Source organism: Colias croceus, chromosome 11 (genome assembly GCF_905220415.1).
Source record: "Colias croceus chromosome 11, ilColCroc2.1".
NCBI classification, from domain to species: domain Eukaryota; kingdom Metazoa; phylum Arthropoda; class Insecta; order Lepidoptera; family Pieridae; genus Colias; species Colias croceus.
Genome location: NC_059547.1, coordinates 5,447,864 through 5,468,734, shown reverse-complemented (window position 1 = coordinate 5,468,734; position 20,871 = coordinate 5,447,864).

Here is a 20,871-nt window from a genome sequence, read left to right as displayed (position 1 = left end):
TACAAACTATAATGTTTGTATGTAAATAACTTTTCCGCATAATTTAAGAATAAAACCAAATTACGATTATTTCGCGAACGAGCAATTGGAACACAATATCGGCGAAGCTCAATCTGAGTATATTTTTTATCGTTAAAGCTTTCATAAAAATCTATGGAGCCTTATGAATTGAGCGAAATATTTAACGGCTTATTTATATTTCTATGACATCGCTTTTATAATGATGGCCTTATCAATATGCGTATTAAATTGATATTTTGTAGGGCTTATTTTTTATCGATAAATTTATACTTATTAAAAAAATATAATGAGGGCAATTTATAGTGTATATGGATTCGTGATATTTGTAAATAAAGCAACAAGACGTACATAAATTAGATAGCGATTCCAATAAAACGACTACAGAACTGATAGGGGGTCAACACACAGGTCAGAGGGCCATTCGTCTATGTCAGCCGGCAGGTGGGCCCATTAATATGGACTTCGGAACATCCTCAGTATAAACCCTACATTGCCTGTGGGGACTCATCGACTAATGGCTTCTAACCAGATAGCCCACCGATGCTATAAATGAAAGATTGGGTAATTGCGTTGCTCCACCATATTTCAATGGATTTGGAAGGTAAGATCGTTTAATTATCAATAGCCTAACTCAGTAACATTCCCGCAAAGAAAGTCGTGTCTGTGCTTAAATGTTCACTTGAAAGGATAAAATAGAATATTTATAGAGAAATGAAAATTGTTGTACAAAATCAAAAAAATAACATAGTACCTACACGAAAGTGTAAAAGTATGCATGGAAACAATTACTATAAATTTATTCTTTCTCGCTCTTGAAAGTTATACGTTAATTTTTCACGAGACATTTGCATTGTTACTGCTCTATATTTTTTAAAGATGCCATTAAAGTGAAACCATAAAGCAACTGGCCGAAGCAAAAACTAACTACAATCCTTAAATTAAGTACTCTTTGAGTTCCCCGTTCCTCCAAGAGCTGCCTCAAATAACGTTCATTAATTTATTAAATACAGCCTTTTGTTCACATAATACTTGACCTTTTTACTTAAAGGATTCGTTTTCTAGACAGTACCTAATACAATGTAATACAATTTCGTTCATTTCACTGTATTTTCTTTTCATCTCCTTTTTGCCACAATTTTATTAAGATACCCTATGTATGGGACGACGTATAGAATCCTATCTCGTGGTCACAAAAGGTTATTTGATGTCCGCTTCAGCAATGGAACAGGGACATTTTCTTTTATTTAACTACAGGTGATATTGAATATAATGGATAATTTTGTTAAAGATCGCATGATAATTCACGTAGAATTAATCATATTGTTATTAATTTTATTGCCCTACGGCATAAGCTTTGGCATTTGATTGCTTTCTGTTAATTAACGCTGACCTAATTGCGAAAAATAATAGATGATTAGCCTCATTATGCGACGTTAAATTTAGGCTTTATCGAATATTAAGTCTTATTTTTAATAATGCTTAAGAATTTAATCGCATGCAAAAAATAATTTAAGTTTATTCGTCGAACAAACTTGCGGTTAAACTTATCGAATTGGGTCAATTCACATTGCCAAAAAAAGCAAACCCTCATAAAAGATCGGAGTTAAGTGGTACCATATATATATTGACACTAATGCTAACATATACACTGTACGAGGCTGACTTTTCGTATTTTGTAATAACATTTACAACACATTCAATATACAGTTACTTATACTTAGTTATTTTTGCTGTATTTACAATTTTACAGGCTTTAATTTCATCATCATCATCATCACCCTTCCATGGGTCCTAATCTACCATTCTAGCCGAGTGCAGGTTGATAGTCTTGTCGTGTTATTTAACCGGTGATATTTGAACATTCTGATTTCATAAAGATGTTTTCCTCCATGCCATTGCTAATTAGTACTGTGAATTAAGGCAGATATAGTCGATTGATAACATTCCTCAATGATTGGTTATTAAGGTTTAAAGTATGTTACACAAATATTCACTAAGCATTAACACATGTTACTGCATAATAACATTACTATAATAAATCTTAAATTATGATCCATCAATATTGAACCATATGTTCATATTTCTCCATTGAAACATACTGAATACAAAAACCTGCTACCTACTATACGGAATTTAAATCACAATCTGTAACCAATAGCTCACCTGTTTCCATCCCTTCAATTAGGCCTAGTATTTGGTAACAGCGATTACAAATACATGATTTTACGTGACTCAGCCCGCGTAACGAACGTGATTATCCTCACTCACACGGGTAACTTTGTTAGCAGAAAAGGACATGTTTCAGACAGGATAGCTTTTATGTCTATTGAATTGCCTCGTTTACTGCCTCCCATTTTTAACCTACTTCAGACAGCGGCGGAATCGAGAAAATTTCATATCTACGGACGAGTGAAAAAGTTTTTAAAAAAATCCGACTGAGATTTTTTGGTTAGTTCAACTAGTTCTGAAGCGCGTTTCATGAAAAATTTAGTAGATGCATTGTTCGAAATTTAATTTAATTATGCACATTATTTTGAGTGTTTTGAATTCTGATGTAGGTAGGTATGTATTTCTGGATTACATCATATCAATATTGGGTTATTCAGTTACCATTACAAAAAACTCACACGAAAATACAGCTCTCAATCTCATGTTGTCAAAGAGCAATGACACACGTTGGTACGTTTACACATGGTAAGTGGCCTTAACTGGATTTGAGAATGCATAGTTAGAGAGCGAATGTTCACGGCCTCCTATCAGCCAGTTTGTAACGCTAGAATGTAGGTGTGTAACGAGATTTCTCAATATGCTATACTCAATAGGGTCTGCACAGAACGAGCAGCTAAGTAATGAAGCAATGGGGAATATTCATGTTTTTCTTTTTTGTCTTAAATTAATAGTTTACTATTTTATAACGTAGAAAAAAATATTAATGGGCTTCAAAATACTCTAGATATTTTTAAAAATGAAATTGAAAACTTTTAAAAAATTTAAGCAGTTCAAACGCCGCCATTGTGCGCGCGCTTTGCGTGACGTCACATGACACGTCCAGTGGGTGTTTACCTTTGTGTTTACTATGGAGTGATGAATACAATGTCGTGTCAGATGACGTCACATTTCGTTCGACCTGTGGTGGCGCGTTTTGGAAAATTGAATTTCACTCCCTTATTTTGCACTTTTTGAATATTATTTTAGGGGTTTAAATAATAAGTAAATAAAAAAAAATCCGTTTCATTATAATTTTACGATAATAAGTATTCGAGAAAAAAATATTTTAGGCCATTTAAAATTTTATGCATATTCCCTATTGCTGCGCGAAGCCGCTCGGTCTATGTAGACCCTATTTTCACGCAAAAACTAGTATTTAAATTGTGTATTGCGACTGGCGTTCAATAAATCAAGCTCTTTGTGGATCGGTGCGGTCCTGCTGTTGAAGTTTTTAAGCTATTTGTATCGCTTGGAATATTTCCTGAATATTTACTCGTAGGATTTGTCTCCATGATCCTACACTGCGACATGCGGAATTTAAAACGTTTCGTACTTTAAATCCCGTTGTGTATACCTATTGTGTGAAATATAGTGTCGTGTTCGCGACAAATTTTTAAGTTTATTCATATAATAAGTTTTTTATGCATCTCTGTGTATGTGTATGTGGTTATCTATGATATTATCTTACTAATATTATGATGTATAAATGCGAAAGTTTGTGAGGTGGATGTTTGCTATTCTTTCACACAAGTACTACACAATGAAATGTATGTGGGTAGGTAGATGAAGACCCAGAATAAGACTATGTTTATCCCTGAAATCCCACGGGAACTATGCGGGTTTTTCTTTGAAAACGTGGTCGAAGCCGCGGGCGGAAATCTAGTTTAGAAAAGAAATTATAAATAACTTATAAAATTCCTTAAATAAAAAAGAAATTATTCAGACGTGTAACAGTACATAATAAGCAAAATAAAATAACAATAACTATTATTATAATACTGAAAAGCCTTTCTACGTTGAAATGCTATCTAGGTATAAGGTAAGTATACCTATACAAAATCTTCGAACAACTCAATTTCATTCAAATTCAACTCAAATTCACTTCAAATTGAAATAGATACTGCTATTCATTTAATTGTACAAGACGTATAATATAATATTATGTATTTGTCACAAAAGTAAGTAAATATGGTATTTATATATAATTAAATAGTTTGCGGTGAGATATTGTTGTCAATTTTAATTATGTGGGTTCGGGCAAGCGAGTGAAATTATTTGACAACCGCATTTATTGTTTCATTAATTCTGTATACTTTTCATTAAACAAAACATTTAAAATCCATACTAATAGGTATTATAAATGCGAAAGTAACTCTGTCTGTCTGTCTGTTACTCAATCACGCCTAAACTACTGAACCAATTTGTCATGAAATTTGGTATGGAGATATTATGATACCCGAGAAAGGACATAGGGTACTTTTTATCCCGGGAAAATGACGCAATCCCGGAAATCCCAAGGGAACGGGAATATGCGGGTTTTTCTTTGACTGCGCGGGCGTAGCCGCGGGTGGAAGCCTAGTAATTGTATAAAATTAAATAATACGTTTATTTTGTAAACTGGAACAAAGCTACTTTATTTGCGCCTACATTATTTATGCTATCTGGTAATATTGAAGGTAAATAAAATAAAAGACATCATATTTTTCTTTCTATTAATTATAGGTACAAGCTAAGATTATTACGAAGAAGCAATTAAACGAGATTCAAGAAACTTACTGAATACATTAAGACTTAATTATTATTTTGCGACTTATCATAAAACTAGATTTTCTTCTAAAATAATGTCCAAGTTTCTTTAAGCCCAATAATTATTAATAAATATACTTTTCATATTAACGACCTACTTAACAAGGTAATTAAAATTTATTTCTTAAAAGTTACAGTTGTCTTAAAAGTATCGACTTAAAATTATTTATTTACTGAGAACTTTTAATTATTGTGTATGGAGAAAAAAAGAGAACTTCTAGAAGATATTTATGAAAAACATCTTGCACATATTGTATCGACGAAGGGTTCAAGAAATAGAAAGATAGGTTTCTTTTATTTTCTCACTCATAATCTGATGGGACGGAAATCCGAGCCAAAGGACCGATAGGTTTAGGTAGGTACATGCTTGTTTCAGATTACTAAAATAACATAGTATCTTGACACCGAGTTCAATTAAATAATATTACGAATAAAATATTATAACCAATTAAGTACCTACTAAGAAACGTATGATTTATATGTCTGTGATATATATTCACGTTTTCTAGTTCGGTATTACAATGAATTTTTACTTTAATTTAATTATATTCCATATAATTTATAAATTCTGAGAACATACCAGAATATAGATGCAATTTAATATCCCAAGTAGGTGAATGTAATCTGCTTCATACAGAATAAATCTATTAACTACATAGAATATCAATAAATCTACAAAAGTATCAAAACTAGTATAACTTTCCAATCAATTAAAAGATTAATAACAGTCGATCCAAATCTCCAATTAATACTCTCATCTAAATTTTCCGTAACCATTAAATAAAGGATGAAAATGACTTCGAAACTCGTTAATACGTCGGAACGTCCGTTTCCATTTAACCACAGTTTGTTAGTTATATAAATACTCTAGTTAGAAATTTTAAACGTCCATCAAACTTTGCTCTGAATTCTGAAGCGATTAGAAAGTACCTATATTAATTAAAAAAAAAATTATAAGATGCTAACATGTCTATAAACCTATGTTTGTTTAATTATTATTTGTAATGTCAATCAAAGCGAGTATATTGTAAATAGTTGTAAAAGAGATAGTAATCTCCTTATTTTGTTTCAATTCTTATTTTCAGTTCATTTTTTATTTTAGTTGCTAAATATGTAAAACAAACTACCTAAATTAAAGTTGGACGTAAAAATAAAAATAATGAAGAGACAACCTTCAAGTTTATGGAAAATCAAAACTTCATAAATATATCTAGGTACCATTACTGACTAACAAGACAAGACGTTTTTAGTCAGTAAAAGTGAAGAAACATTTCAGTCTTGGAAATATTATTGTTATAATAATATTTGGCAAGACTCCCAATTGCTTCATCCAACGTCTAATGATATCAACACTTACACTGTGTTTGTTATGTTGTTTGTTTGTCCTAATTATTTTAACGTAAGTCGTAAGGCATTTGTTTTTGTTCAGGATACAATACATTAAAACAGAAGGTAAAAAATTAAAAACGTATGATTGTTGGTCAACCATAAATAAACATAGAATTGTTTATTTTTGTTATTACACACAAGGATTTATAAATGAAAGATTTGTACAAACAACTTAGTAAAAACGGGAGATCCTTTCTCATTAGCCTTTATTTTTTACTTACTCGAGTAACAAGTATGTTATTTCAGAACGAAATCTTTGTATTATTTTAATATATTTACTTCTGAGAACATTACTTAATAGGCAAAAGTTTTGACACGCTGTTGTTAAAGATAGTAAAGAAGCTTTTCGAAAACATTTACGTCAAAAGTTCTTTAAAATGTATAATTATTAAGTTTCCAGAAAACATTATATTTCGGAGTTGTTTACGGCATATAAATATTGTAAGCTTTATTACCTTATTCTTTTAATGTGTAATAATTTTTACCCGGTTTTATTCGCTAAAGCGTTTATCGTTGAACATGTTTTGTAATTTTCACATACATTAAAGAAAGTCTATATATTTTCGTAAAGCAATAAAGATATACATGACAAAGTGTCAAAGTTTCACAGAAATGGTACACTCTGAATACGATGGTGACGCAATATAAACTTTGTCCAATTATCTTTAAATATTCTGTAGAATATACCTAACAATGTGATTCATTCTCCAGTAATTCAAGCCAAAGCCACATAATATATCAAAATATTACTCAAAAATAAAATACATAGGTAATCATTGAGTTTAATATTATATAAATCAGTTTTATACATTTAATACAATGAACTGGATGTATATTTAAATTTTAAACTCCATCTAAAGATAAAATCTTTCCTGATAACACTGTTCTGTTAACAATGTTAATCCTCCGTACCTTGTTCCCTCAGGTGCTACCTTTAATAGGAAAAGTGTCGTGATATATAAAGCAAACTCCAGCACAGATTACCCGGCTTCCAATAGTCCATTTATCAGAAAACAAACGTCGCTATATTTGGGTACAAAGCTCAGTAAAAACTGAATATGTTGATATAATCTGGCCCATGCCAAACCTTTGTTTTATAAACAAAGGCGCGATATAAACAAACTTCAATCATAAATACAGCCTGAAGCAAACAAAAGTTAGGTACATGAAAGCTTTCAGAATCGCTTGCTACAGATTTATGTGTCTACTGAAACTTTGTATCATTACCTTTAAAACGTACGCTTAGAGTGCGTAGTGAATTAGTTTCGAAGTTCTTTCATTTAATTAATTGAAGGATATTAAATAGTTGAACCACGAATAGACTCGTTCTCAAACGTACACATAATTGCAATTAAAATTGACTTTTATAAAGGTTTAAAAACATTCTCACTAAGACAAAGTCACATTCATGATGTACAAATACAAAATATAGACTTATAATTTAGGTAGTTACAATATATATTAAGCATGTATTAATGTATATGTATATGGCCTCAGTTTTTGTATGTAACAAGACAAATAAGTAATTATATAAGTATAATCTTAGCTTTTTTATGTTAAATTTAAAAGTAGCGATACATTGTTTTATTGTTTAATGTTAGCAGTAAGATTTTACTGATTGTTACTAGTATACATATATAAGTTAACCCTTTGTTTCACATTATAATTTTTTTTTTTTGTTATTTGTAATAAGTATATAAAATTAACGGTTGGTTTGTGAAACTTATATTTTGCATGTTGTAAATACCTGTAATTGTTTGTTACATTTACTAAAACATTTAAGTCTAAGTTAATAGTTAATGCTTCAATGTAATTAAACGTTGGTATTTCTTATGAATAAATAAATAAATAAATATTGCTACAATTTTATATTACGTTACACAAAGGACACATGTTATTTAAATGATTAGTATGAATATTTTATAAGGTTTTTCTTAAAATACTTACTCTAAATATAAGTTTCTCCCTTCTCCAGTTATATTTGTACTTTCCCAAGCACTTTACTCTCACAAAATAAAATGTGAAACAAAGATTTAATCTGAAAAGTACGTCTGGAAATTTCACAATACCCTAAAATTTAATATCATTCTCTACGGATTGCAAAATGTAACTTTATAAAAGTTTCTTTAATCTTTAAAAATTGCGAAAACTCGTTTGACAGTATTTCTAATGTATTATAAAAGCTTTTCGTAAACATTTAAGTTCCAGTTTTAAATATACATTAGAAGTGAAGTGAAAAGGTCAATTTTGATACTTTCATTAAATAAGTCAGGAGTAGGTAGCAATTACCGACGACTCTGCGTCCGCGATCCATTAGAAGGACCAATTTACCAAGGACTTATTCTGATATACTGAGGGACACGTGCTACGACACAGGACTAGAGTCAATAATAATATTGAAATGATTTTTCTTAAACATACCGTGGAAGAACTTGTTTCACAGAATTAAGAACGACGCTTTATATAAAAAGAATTACGCCAAAAGGATTCCATAAGGTCTTAGCTCTTAAGCTCATTATTCAGCCCTCAATAAGTTCAAATTCAAGGCGATTTCCAAATGCACCAAAACTCTAATTAACTCTACTTTTCAATATTCAGCTTCGGATTTAAAAATAAAAGTGGTGTGATGTAAAACTTTTCCATTCAGCTACAGCGAGGTTTCAGCCAGCCTTTCTCATCTCTTTTCATTGGAGGTTAATTCGACCGCGTGATAGCTGAATAGCAGACCTACAAAAACATTATCTCGAAAGAAAATTGTTAAGCTAAAAATTTTTCATGAACAGTGAATAAACCTGAAAATCCTTCAATGTTTTGGTTTTTTTGAAGCGAATTTTCTTAACGGTATTAGTGTAACTCATTTATCGCGCATGAAAAATGTTTTATGTTAACGTTAAATTGCAATGGGCTTTCTATCTTTTTTGTTTATTCATTCAACTGTAGTAAATGAATGAACTGAGTTCCAAAGATTCTGAAGTGAAAAAGAATTTTGTTCACTCTTATAATAAAATGTTTAATTTGTTTGGACTTGAATGGACCTTGGCCAATTTAGTACCTACGGTTCGAATCGCTCGCTCGCCGATGTTTTGCTATAAAAGTTCTGTGCTAACGCAATTATAATATGTATCACCAATTTAAATAATTTATTTAAATCAATGCCCACGGTCCAACCTCTTCAATTCAATTTGGGAATATGTATCACCAATTTAAATAATTTATTTAAATCAATGCCCACGGTCCAACCTCTTCAATTCAATTTGGGAATATGTATCACCAATTTAAATAATTTATTTAAATCAATGCCCACGGTCCAACCTCTTCAATTCAATTTGGGTGTAACTTTTTGTATTTCGTGCTAAATAAATTTAGGGCATTATTAACATTCATAAAATATTAATCGTTTGGAAAATGTCATCGACAAGTACCTATACCGTATGCAACATGCGTATTAAATATCTAGTTAATATTAAGATACTATATTACGATGTGTTCAGCTTTTAACATGAAAAAAAATGTTATTTTGTGAGATATTTACAAAATTTTCGCTATTACACACCTGTCACTTACCGTTACCATCCGCTTGTCCCTAATAAAAAAGGCTGTAAACTGTAAAACTTTAGAAAGGTACATTAAATGTTCGCATAAAATTATAATGAAGGGGTTTTACAGGATTGCACAAGAATATTTAAATATAAACTTGCACAACAAAGTTAAACGAGAAAAGACATAAACCTCTTAAAGTACACAAAATATTCAACTTATTCACCGCTAAAGTTTTGATTAAAAATATTAGAATAGTATTTTAAAATGTATCGTGCTAAGGACTAAGGTTTTGTTAAATTTATTATTATACTCAAATTTTTCCTATCTTGTGATAGTTGTAAGTTGTAAGTTGAAGCACAAAATTCTAAAAATTCAGGGAAATAGATATTAGAGTCACAAGGATTTTACATTTAGCGTGCCTATTTAGAGCCCGATAGTTAAATTATTTATACTCTTAGTTTGGTCGCGAAAAGAGTTGCAGTTTTAGAGAATATTATTGCAATCGACTTAGGTATATTTAACTTTAGTCTCTCAAAATATTATATTATCTCGTCAAATTGGTATGTAGCATGAAGTTATGCTATAGGTATCTTATAGGAATAATACAACTCCTAATGTGATAGTGTACATTAGCATAAAATATAGATAAGAATGAATCAAGAATTAGGATGATCTGCTATGATTACATATTTTTACATGAAGAGACGTCAAGAATATTAATTATGAATTAAAAATATGAACTTTCAAAATCGATTTTATTATCTATATTTAGATACTAATAAATTAATATTACCTTGAAAACAATGTCTGGTGAACGTGGGAACAAATTATCACTTATATTAAATTCTGATAATGCTGAAAGCTAAAATTTGAAATCGATCCCAACCCAAATTAAGTGGTTACATAATTCAACGAAGCCAAAAATAATATTTAATTTAGGCAAATAATATCCTAGTTTCCCATATTAACAAATTTTATTGCCGTTTTAACAGTTAATAAACGTCCTCCGAATTGAAGCATTAATTACATGGCTGGATAATACCCAATATACATTAATTAGTGTAAATGTTCAATTCCGAATGATCCGGCAACGCATATCAATTGTTACGAAAATAAATATAATTAAACTTTAATTTGATTTTGAACAGTGCACAAATTGATTTTTAGTGGATGCCTGTAGGATTAGCAAATAAGTAAACTATATTGACAATTTAGACTCTTGCCTAATAATAATAATATCTATTCATTATTGTGCTTTATGTTTTTTTCATCAATTAATTATCATTATTATTTCACACGTCTCTCTTTGTTCCGGGAACGATTACGTTACAATTATACGTACCTACGTATATAACAAAACTCTATAGTAATAAGTATAAATGACAATGATAAGAATTGGTGTACCTTAATGAAAATGTGTCCTACATAGCTATAAGCCACACCATATATTAGAGCCGTCACGTTCCGAGTTCCGAACGTATGCTGCTCACGAAAAAAACTCGTTAGGAGATTTTCCATTCCATCTCATCAACTGCATCTGGCACGACGGGTAACTTCGTTTAACATATTTAGTTCATCTGCAATTGAAACTTGAAGGTTTTCGTTCGTGCCACAGTTTATAATGGCTTTTAAAGCTGTTGACACATCTGCAATTTAAAAAATGTTTTCGCGTTAAATTTAAATCGGTGTCGGTAGTAAAGTTATTACGCAATTGAGGTCAAATTATATGTAGGTAGGTACATTATTAAGCTTATCTTTTATAAAACACAAAATTTATAGATAATCCAAGTAATAGTATTTATCTTCTGTCTGTGAGTTTATAATATCATTTTACAATTCCATACATGAATAATAATATTTATCTTTAAGGCGCAAATAGAGCTTATTCAAATAATAATTAAATTAAGTGGAAACAGAGCTGCAACTGTCAACTGTTTCTATAAATCGTTCAGGGCTGACAGCGTTCCCGGGTACGAGGCAGATTTGCTTACGAAGCGGCAATATTTACAACTACATGCGACTATTAAATCCGTTCTTGATATCGTGTCTAGTAGCTTATGTTTACGCCTACAACAAGTGCCTATAAATAAATTACTCCATTGTATACTCGTTTTATTATAGCCCTTGATATGCATTAAATAACTTATGTATTTAGTATATTATTTTTACCCAATTATTCTGTTAATACAACTCGTTAAAGTTGGTTATTTTTGAGTATTTGATTCTTCTTCTGTACCTACTTTAATTGCTCTTCCAGAGCACTAACTAAATAACTATATTGTGCCTTTGAAAAATCTGAAATATTCGACAATCTTTGAGTACCAATCCCAAAAAATATAAAGTGTTTTTTATACGCGTAATCAATTCTACGTGTAAAAATAGGTACATATATTATAATAAAGCTGCGCTATTAACAAGTCATTTGTACAGTATTCTATATTATAACAAAGAACTTACATATGCCTACATCAATCAAAATTTTCCGTTTCATCGTGGCAGATATAGCAATATGCCGTCAATATAATTAAGTCACGAGGCATCAATTAATATTTGTTATCTATCTGTTATCAAGCAATCTCGGATAGTATATGTATAGTATAAAGAAAGAAGTAGGCCAACTCCTGGCGTTTTAGGAGCGCACGGTACCTAAACTCGCGAGGCGCAGGATTGTCACTTGTCATATTGATATTTTAAACTTGATATTTTAAATAATTTTATAAATAAACTCCCACCGCTCACAGCAAACCGAGTGGCGTTGTGTGCGTGCATACGTACATGAATGAGCGTGGTCAAGCGCTCTGCGTACATACAAACGACGTGATGTACCTTTGTTCGAAGATAACTTACTTCTCTATTTATACTATGGTATTTGTGAAGCACAAAGGCGGCAAGAGTTAATTAATTCGTTACCTATCAACGGATTTGGCGGTTACCCATCAAACAATTATTGATTGATCTCCGTGGAATCTTATTAGATAATATCAGTTTAATTATAGACGCGTTATTCGTATAATATTTCAATGCATAATTGGAATAATGTTAATTGTTAATCTCTCTTTACTGTGGGAGTCAAGCATGCTTCAGCAGTCGTCTTCCGAAAAACGCGTTGCAGTATATAAGTCGCGAACGATACATTTTACAAAAAAAAAGTTTGAATAAACAAAAAAGGTAATTTTATTTTACACAAAAAAGGTCTCTTTACATTTTTGTCCAAAGTTAAAACTTTTTGACTTGAAGCATCATAAAAACTCAAACTCCCGGTTTTTTGAGTATATCTCGAAAACTGAGGGTGTTAAGAAAAATTGATATGAAATAACGATGATTAAAAAAAAGAAACTCTCAAACCTTTTTCGGTCAGATTAAGAGAACCCACCAACATTTTTGTCAGATTAAGAAAATATGCTTTCAGGAGACCGAGATAAACCTCCCCTATGAAAATCTGACGCGCTCGAGTATTTCAAAAGGACTTTTTTTTTCTGCATTTTCAAAAATTCATCGTAACTTATCGTCACGACGAAATCGTCAGTTTTTTTAAGGGGAGCTTCCTTGGGGCCTACTTAACACCCCTTCCGAAAATCTGACGCGCTCGAGTAAATTTTTTTTTTGTGCATTTTTGACGAATTAATATGCCTAGCCCCACCACGCAAACCGGCAGAATAGTATACCGTTGTTATCAGAGGCACTTGGGGCATACGTAGTATGAATATCTGACGCGCTCGAGAATGCCCAAGTAACTATTTTTTTTTACATTTTTGAAAATCCGTACACGCCAAACCCACCGCTAAAATGGTTTTTACCATAGAAGCTTTTCTTTTCGAAATTATTTTATCTATCGATTTTGATAAGTCTCGACGGCGCCGTTTAATTACGCCATTTAGCTACCTCGCCTCCCTATCTATCAAGCTACCTGCCACGTCGGTTATCCTACATGGAAAAATGTATGCAGCAATTAATTTGAGAAAAGAAAATTATGACTCCAATTTTAAAAGCTCTATAATTTCTTGTATGATATTATCTCAATATTATCATGCAAACGGGAGCATCGATGATAATTGCAGTTAATAGAGTTCATCTCGGCAAATATCAAATTATACACTCGATTGCTTGACTGATATAATATTAAATTCTGGAAATAAAAATACATTTTGTATAATATAAAAAAAATATTAAATATAAAATTGTTATTTAATTCAGCGAAAAAGTGTCTTCTCATTCAAAAAGTGTTATGAGTTCCTAGATATTTGCGAATTTTTTAAACTCAATAAATAATGAAATGTGTTGACGCACCCTCCGAAGGAAAAGCTTTCTAAAAATATTTGTTTCTTTTATTTGGATTCATGTCAAGCTGCGTCTGAAGATGGTCGAATTCATACTGAATTCCTTCTGTCCTTGATTAAAATTTGCTTTATAGAAGAGACTAGCTGAGAATAAACATAATATTATGCTTATATCTACTACAGAAATGAAATGAGGGTCGCCTTAATAAATCTCTCAAAACAAACGGACTACTATTTAATTATAAGTTTAAATTAAATGTTATATAACAGCATATACCTTATAGTATATGTCGTTATAATGAGTTTAGCTGAACAAAAAATCATAAATATGAAGTAAGTACCTTAATTTGTTTATTTACAGATTACTAGCTTTCCGCCTGCGGCTTTTCCTGCGTTTTCAAAGAAAAACCCGCATAGTTCCTGTTCCCGTGGGATTTCCTGGATAAAAACTAGCCTATGTTGCTCAGTGAAGATGCAGCTTTCTAATGGTGAAAGAATTTTTGAAATCGGTCCAGTAGTTTATGCGTGAAAACCATACATACATACTTTCTTTCTTTCTTTCTTTTCATACATAATTACAAACTTTTTGCTCTTTATAATATTACCTAGTATAGATTAGATTCGGTTTAAAAATTGGAATGTAAAAAACAAATCATCATTTATCAATAAATTAATACACAAACGAAGCATATTGTCGTATCCTAAAAAAACTAAGAATTTTAACGGAAAATCATGAAAATCTCGTAATTTATAGACACTTTCATTAAGGGCTAACCGAGGGGCACGATGGGGCTTCACTCACTTGACCTATAATCGAGACGAGTTCTTCAAACTTCTTGAATCATCCTTAAATTGCTTAAGTGACTTCCTCGAGATAGTATGTATTTCGTAAATTCATTTCTGCATTTTAAGGAAATAATTTTTGTATATTTGATATCAAAATAACTAGTTAATTAAGATAAATATTATCGTAAGCACGTATCACTAAAATATCCTAGAAATAATATACAAGCTTAAATGTTATGCATGAACAACTTTTCCTCTATTAATTGCCTCTCGTTTATTTGAAAATATTATTCGTGTCAAAAACATTTTAAAAGCATAGAAAATACCATAAGATGGTTGGTATATCTTTCAACACTTCAATAATTCAGTATTAAAATTTAATAAGTATTTAAAAAATGTAGGTATATATTTATTTATATTTCACCACACAAACATAATATTATGTAATAAAGAAATAAAAGGTAGTATCAGTAGTATAATGGTATAAACATACAGGAAAATACGAAAAATCGCATAACATACATGGGGGTGATTCGGATAGCCCTCTAGGTCCTCTACCTCCCAGCTTCCGTTCATCACTACTTTTTGGGACACCCTGTATACAGGGTTAGTTTTTAATGATCGGCCAAATTTTCAGAAATGGTTCAGAATCGATAACATTTTCGATCTAATGAAAAAAAAACGTTGTTTTTTTTATTAGATTATTATTATTTTTTTATTCGACAATAATATTTCAAATGTACCCTTGGTTTAATATTTAGATCTTAATTTTAAATTTTGGCTGGTCATTGAAAACTAACCCTGTATAGATTATAGTTAATTAGTTAAAGGCGATAAATGTTACCTCTCAAGTTAACACTAATGAAGGACTTAAAAAAGAAATCTTTGTTGGTTTCAACTCACGTGAAACGAGGCACGTACAATATATTATGTAATTATTATCTTATGTCTGGGTGGTAATCGCATGTTTGTTTTACTATGAAAATAAAGTTATATTTAAATAAAATAAAATATTCAAACACATGTGCAATCATTAATTTCATTTTTTACGAAACAAAATGATATTTTTCACATAATCTGTACAAAAACTTTTAATTAGTGAGGAAAAAGAATTCTGTTTTCACATCCGTAATTAAAATAATCTTTAAATTATAAATATAATATTTATTTGCACTGAAAATATGTACCAATACATACGATTGCTTTACACATATGCTTCAAGCTGGCTTTCAAAATAATTGGCACTACACATGCGTTGCGCTAACTTCGCTCCTCAATATAGACAAGTTGACAGTTTTTTTTAACGAGTAATCAATTTCGTAGCGTTTTGTTAACTAGTGTTACAACCTTCCTTTTATATTTAAAGGCTTTGAATATTAATAAAGTTACGTTTAAGAATACGTGTATTTATGAAATGTATTTTTAAACTGTTACATTGGTGTCTTTCTGATACTTAAAATGAGAACCAGTAGGTAACCTCAAGGTTCCTGCTATGCATAAAACAATGTTTGTTAACGTCTTTTAATTTCCTCTACCAGAGGCTTTTTATATCTTTCTTCCATGACAGCTGAAGAATTGCGAAAACAGATTGCAATAAAATTATTTATAATATTATTGGTTATCCACTTATTTTGCTTTTCACTTCCCCGTGAATGAAATGTTGACATTTACATACAGGGGAAAATTCCCAATAAGTCAGATTGACGTTTGAAATACGACAAGAACAGACTGATTCCCCATTCACAATCCACCAAAGGGTATAAATTTATGTTTGATCTTTTATAAAGGAGAGATAAAGGCTTATCAAATCACAAACATTTAGGGACTAATATTAACTTATTAGAATGAAGCGTGTTTAAAATAATTTAAATTTAATGTGAATTAGTAGTTATCTAGTGAGATAACAACATTATGTCGATGAAATAAAAAGCACCTGTCAACTGTGTAAAAATGCTTGAAACAAGATAGAACTCTACCTAGTTTATAAGTACATATCTACATGTACTTCTTATTGCCCATATTTTTTCTTAAGTATCCTAAATAAATAACCTTAAAGTTATATATTTTATGGAAAATGTAGTAAGATATTATAGAAGAAAAACTAAATAATACTTTAAAAAATATTTAAAAAATACACCAAATTATACCAGAATTTTATGGCTCAAAATGTAGCCAATTCATCGATAGATGGAAATTTCGTTTGAAATATTGCGCTTCAGTTTCACAGCTGGTCAATATGTAACACGAGCCAGATTCGAGTGCTAGCCAAATATTTCAACGTTCAGTCAACACCTAATCTTGTTTACCATTTATAATCAACATATCGTTGCACCTTTTGGCTAAAACATAATATTTACACTACATAAGTAGATTGCCTCCTCGCATAAAAAATTCCAACGGTAAGCTTATATTTTACCCTTTTAATCATTTATATAAGGAAGCAACATACTAAAACCACTTCCCATGCAATGAAAATTTGTTCCCTAACTTCCAATGATCCAGTTCATTTCAAGAAAATGTTCTTCCATACGCGTCACATCTCACAAAAATAATCCTATTGCTACTTATTCTTTTCTACACCATATAATAAATAAAAGCAAGCGTAATACTGCCAAATGGACTTCATTTTCATACATTGTCATATTATGGTAATGAATACATTGCATGTTCGTTTTTGCGACACTGGGACGGTGCCAAGGAATGGTATTATGGACACAAAAACATTACATGCGGCTTAGATCAGTGCAAAGAATGATAATAGGCTTTTTGGGCAAACTCAATCTAGAGTCTAAACGAAATCTGTAATAGACACTAACTACTGAATTAAAAGCATGTAACACATGATAGCTGTATTAAAAACTGCACACATTCCAACGGCATCTCCATGTCTAATAATGGTTTACTTGAAGATAAGGATATTAATTAAGAGTATGAAGTGTGCTTCACGAAGACCTAGAGAAGTCGCAATTTTTTTAAACTACTACTTCGTATTCTATAGGTTACTCTTCATTGATGTTCACATACATTGTGCCATCTATGCAATATTAACCAAAACTTACTTTCCCATCTAACACATAATAAACAAAAACCAAACGTCTTGCAAAAGCTATAAGCGGACTGCTGCGGAAAAGTTTACTTCGTACTTTTGCGCAATTTCTTTTCATTCCCTCAACAAAGGCCACCCTTAAACGAAATAAACATTGCAAAACAGTTCGAACACAATTGTGGTGGCGAACAAACAACTTGTCGGTAAAAAAGAGTTATTACAAAGCGGCAACTAACACATTTTTCTTTATTGGCTGTATTTTATCGCTTACAATATTGTAGTCGGTTTTGTCACAGGCTATTTCCCTTTGACGACTGGTATTTAACGTTTTGTTTGACGGCACGTTACATATAGACCTGTTTGGAAATGCTATTGTAGCACATCACACGACTTACAAACCGTGGATAACTGGCTTTGTTCTATAGCTGAAATATTTTTTTAATAACTAACTGGAATAACTTCATAGAATATATAAAAATAATGGAATCCAATCTACACCATTTTACAGTTGAAAGTTCATGTTATTTTACTTTGTTAAGTCTCGGAATTAAATATTTTTGACTTCGGATTCAAAAGCTTTGAAAGTCTTCAGATATACCTACCTGTATTGAAGACGGAACACCGCTTCTTATTTTCTCAGAAAAATACTTGATATTAAAATACGAGACACAAGTATAGAGCTATCACGATGAGAAAACAAACAAAGAAAAAGCAGACCGTAAACCAGAATAGCGTATAACTAAAAAGTGTACACTAGAGAAAACGTTATCAAAAGTTACGTAATAAAACATTTTGTTGGCTGTAATTCGCAAACAAGTTAGTACTTCAGCAGATAACAGCTTGCAACCAACTCGTGCAATAAAATGCTATCAACGTTAGAACTTGAGACTAGCGTAAATGCAACCGTGGTACCCCACGCCATAATACTGAAGTTAAGTGCTAGAAGTACCTAAACGAGGCGAGGGTCTCTAAATGCGCTTAGTTTGTAACACTCTACCTTCAATTAAGGCTTTAGTTCTGTACAATATAGATCATATTTCACTAGCTAGGTATTATATTGCACTTTGAAGAGTTATGTCTTAGAGTATTGTTCGCTTAATTGGCTTCAATTGAACCGCATGATAAATATAGTAATTTGGACTTATCTAATGTTTTATAATTTTCTAATACTTGTGATAATAACATTGTTGCACGAACTACCTCCAAAATCAAAAGCATACTTAACTTTTACTGTTCAATCTTATTTACCGGTGGTAGGTAGGTTTACACGAACGTCTATTTATTTTGGGAATATTTATCATATTGGAGCTCAGATAATAATTAGAATGACTTATGACTAATGATTAATAGAAACTTAAAAATAAGTTACATTTGTACGATGTTAACTTTAATGGATATTTTATGGAAGCATAAAAAATATTGTGGAGAAATAGACTACAAGCCCGCATAGGAAAAAAATATGGGTCAAATGAACCACCAGGGGACATATCTAGAACGATAGCAGAGCAAAAAATAATAAGATTCATCACTATGCCGTCACTTGTAAGCTGTCCAACTGAGTGCAGATGAGAATTGAAAAGTACAGGTAGACTCGGTAAATTTTGGTCATTTGACCATGTACGGCATTCTTAACCATCGATAGATCCATTAAAAATAATAAGAAACCGCTCAGTGCCGTACAAAAATGGTGGTCCACAAAGTCGGAATTTTTATTTAATTTCCGAGAGTTACCGGGGGTAAATTTGGTCATTTGACCATGTACGGCATCTGTGTCATACTATGCCTATACTGCTTTTAATCCATTATTCCGCAACGCCGTACAAAAATCATGGGGACAAAGGGAAAAAATCGAGAGTTGTAATCCCCTCTCTTTCCCCACTCCAGGGGGTCATTTGACACAACACGAAATAAATTTATTTTTAAAGTATTTTATGCATAGATAATATTTTTTCATGTGCCGTACATTTTCGTTGGTTCAAAGGGGAAAAATCTGAAAAAGAAAAAATCCATATAACGAAATGTTTGCTTTATATTTTGATAATAAAATATAAATATACATTAATATTAAGAAGCTCGAGGTGGTTAATTATCACCTTGGAAAGTCGGAGTCAGGTGGAATGGACTCCGTTAAATTGATGAACTAATAAAGAAGCTATGAACGAAAAGATGTGAATTATATGCAATCAGCCCATGAATACAGGTAAAGTCACAAGCAAATGCTAGTAATATATACATATTCAAAATGTTCAAGTAGGGCTGGAAATGAATCTTTCGAAAACAATGGTCACAACAAATAGTATACAGAGAAGAATATACAACGAAAATCTGAAATATACAGAAAATTACATCTACCTTGGAAAACAAATAGGCTTCAACAGAAAACAAAATGAACTAGAAATAGATCGAAGGGTAAAAAGCACTTGGAATAAGTACTGGTCATTGAAAGAGATTTTAAAAGTAACATGCCAACAAGTATCAAAACGAAAGTCATGACGTCATGCCTCCTACCTTGTCTAACCTATGCATGTCAAACGTGGAAATATTCAACAAAAACAAAAAACAAAATCACTACCTGCCAACGTGGAATAGAAAGAAGTATGCTCAATATTAAAAAGATACACAAAATACGTCATACAAAAATTAGAGAAACCACCAAAGCGAAGGATGCTCCAACCCACGCTAAGAGACTAAAATGGAAATGGGCTGGGCACGTAGCGAGGCTAAAGGACGAGAGATGGACCAGCAGGGTAACAACGTGGAAAGGCCCTATCGGCAAACGTCTCCAAGGCAGACCCTACACAAGGTGGGCAGACGATTTGATAAAAACAGCTGGCACCTGCTGGCCACAAATAGCTCAAGACAGAGATACATGGAATTCTTTAGAGGAGACCTTCACCCTCACTTGAGGAGGGGTTCATGTAAACAACTTTTGCACAAATTTATATACTTACATTATTTAATATTTTTTTCATTACTTTACATGAAATAAAAGGTTTTTTATTTTTATTTATTTATTTT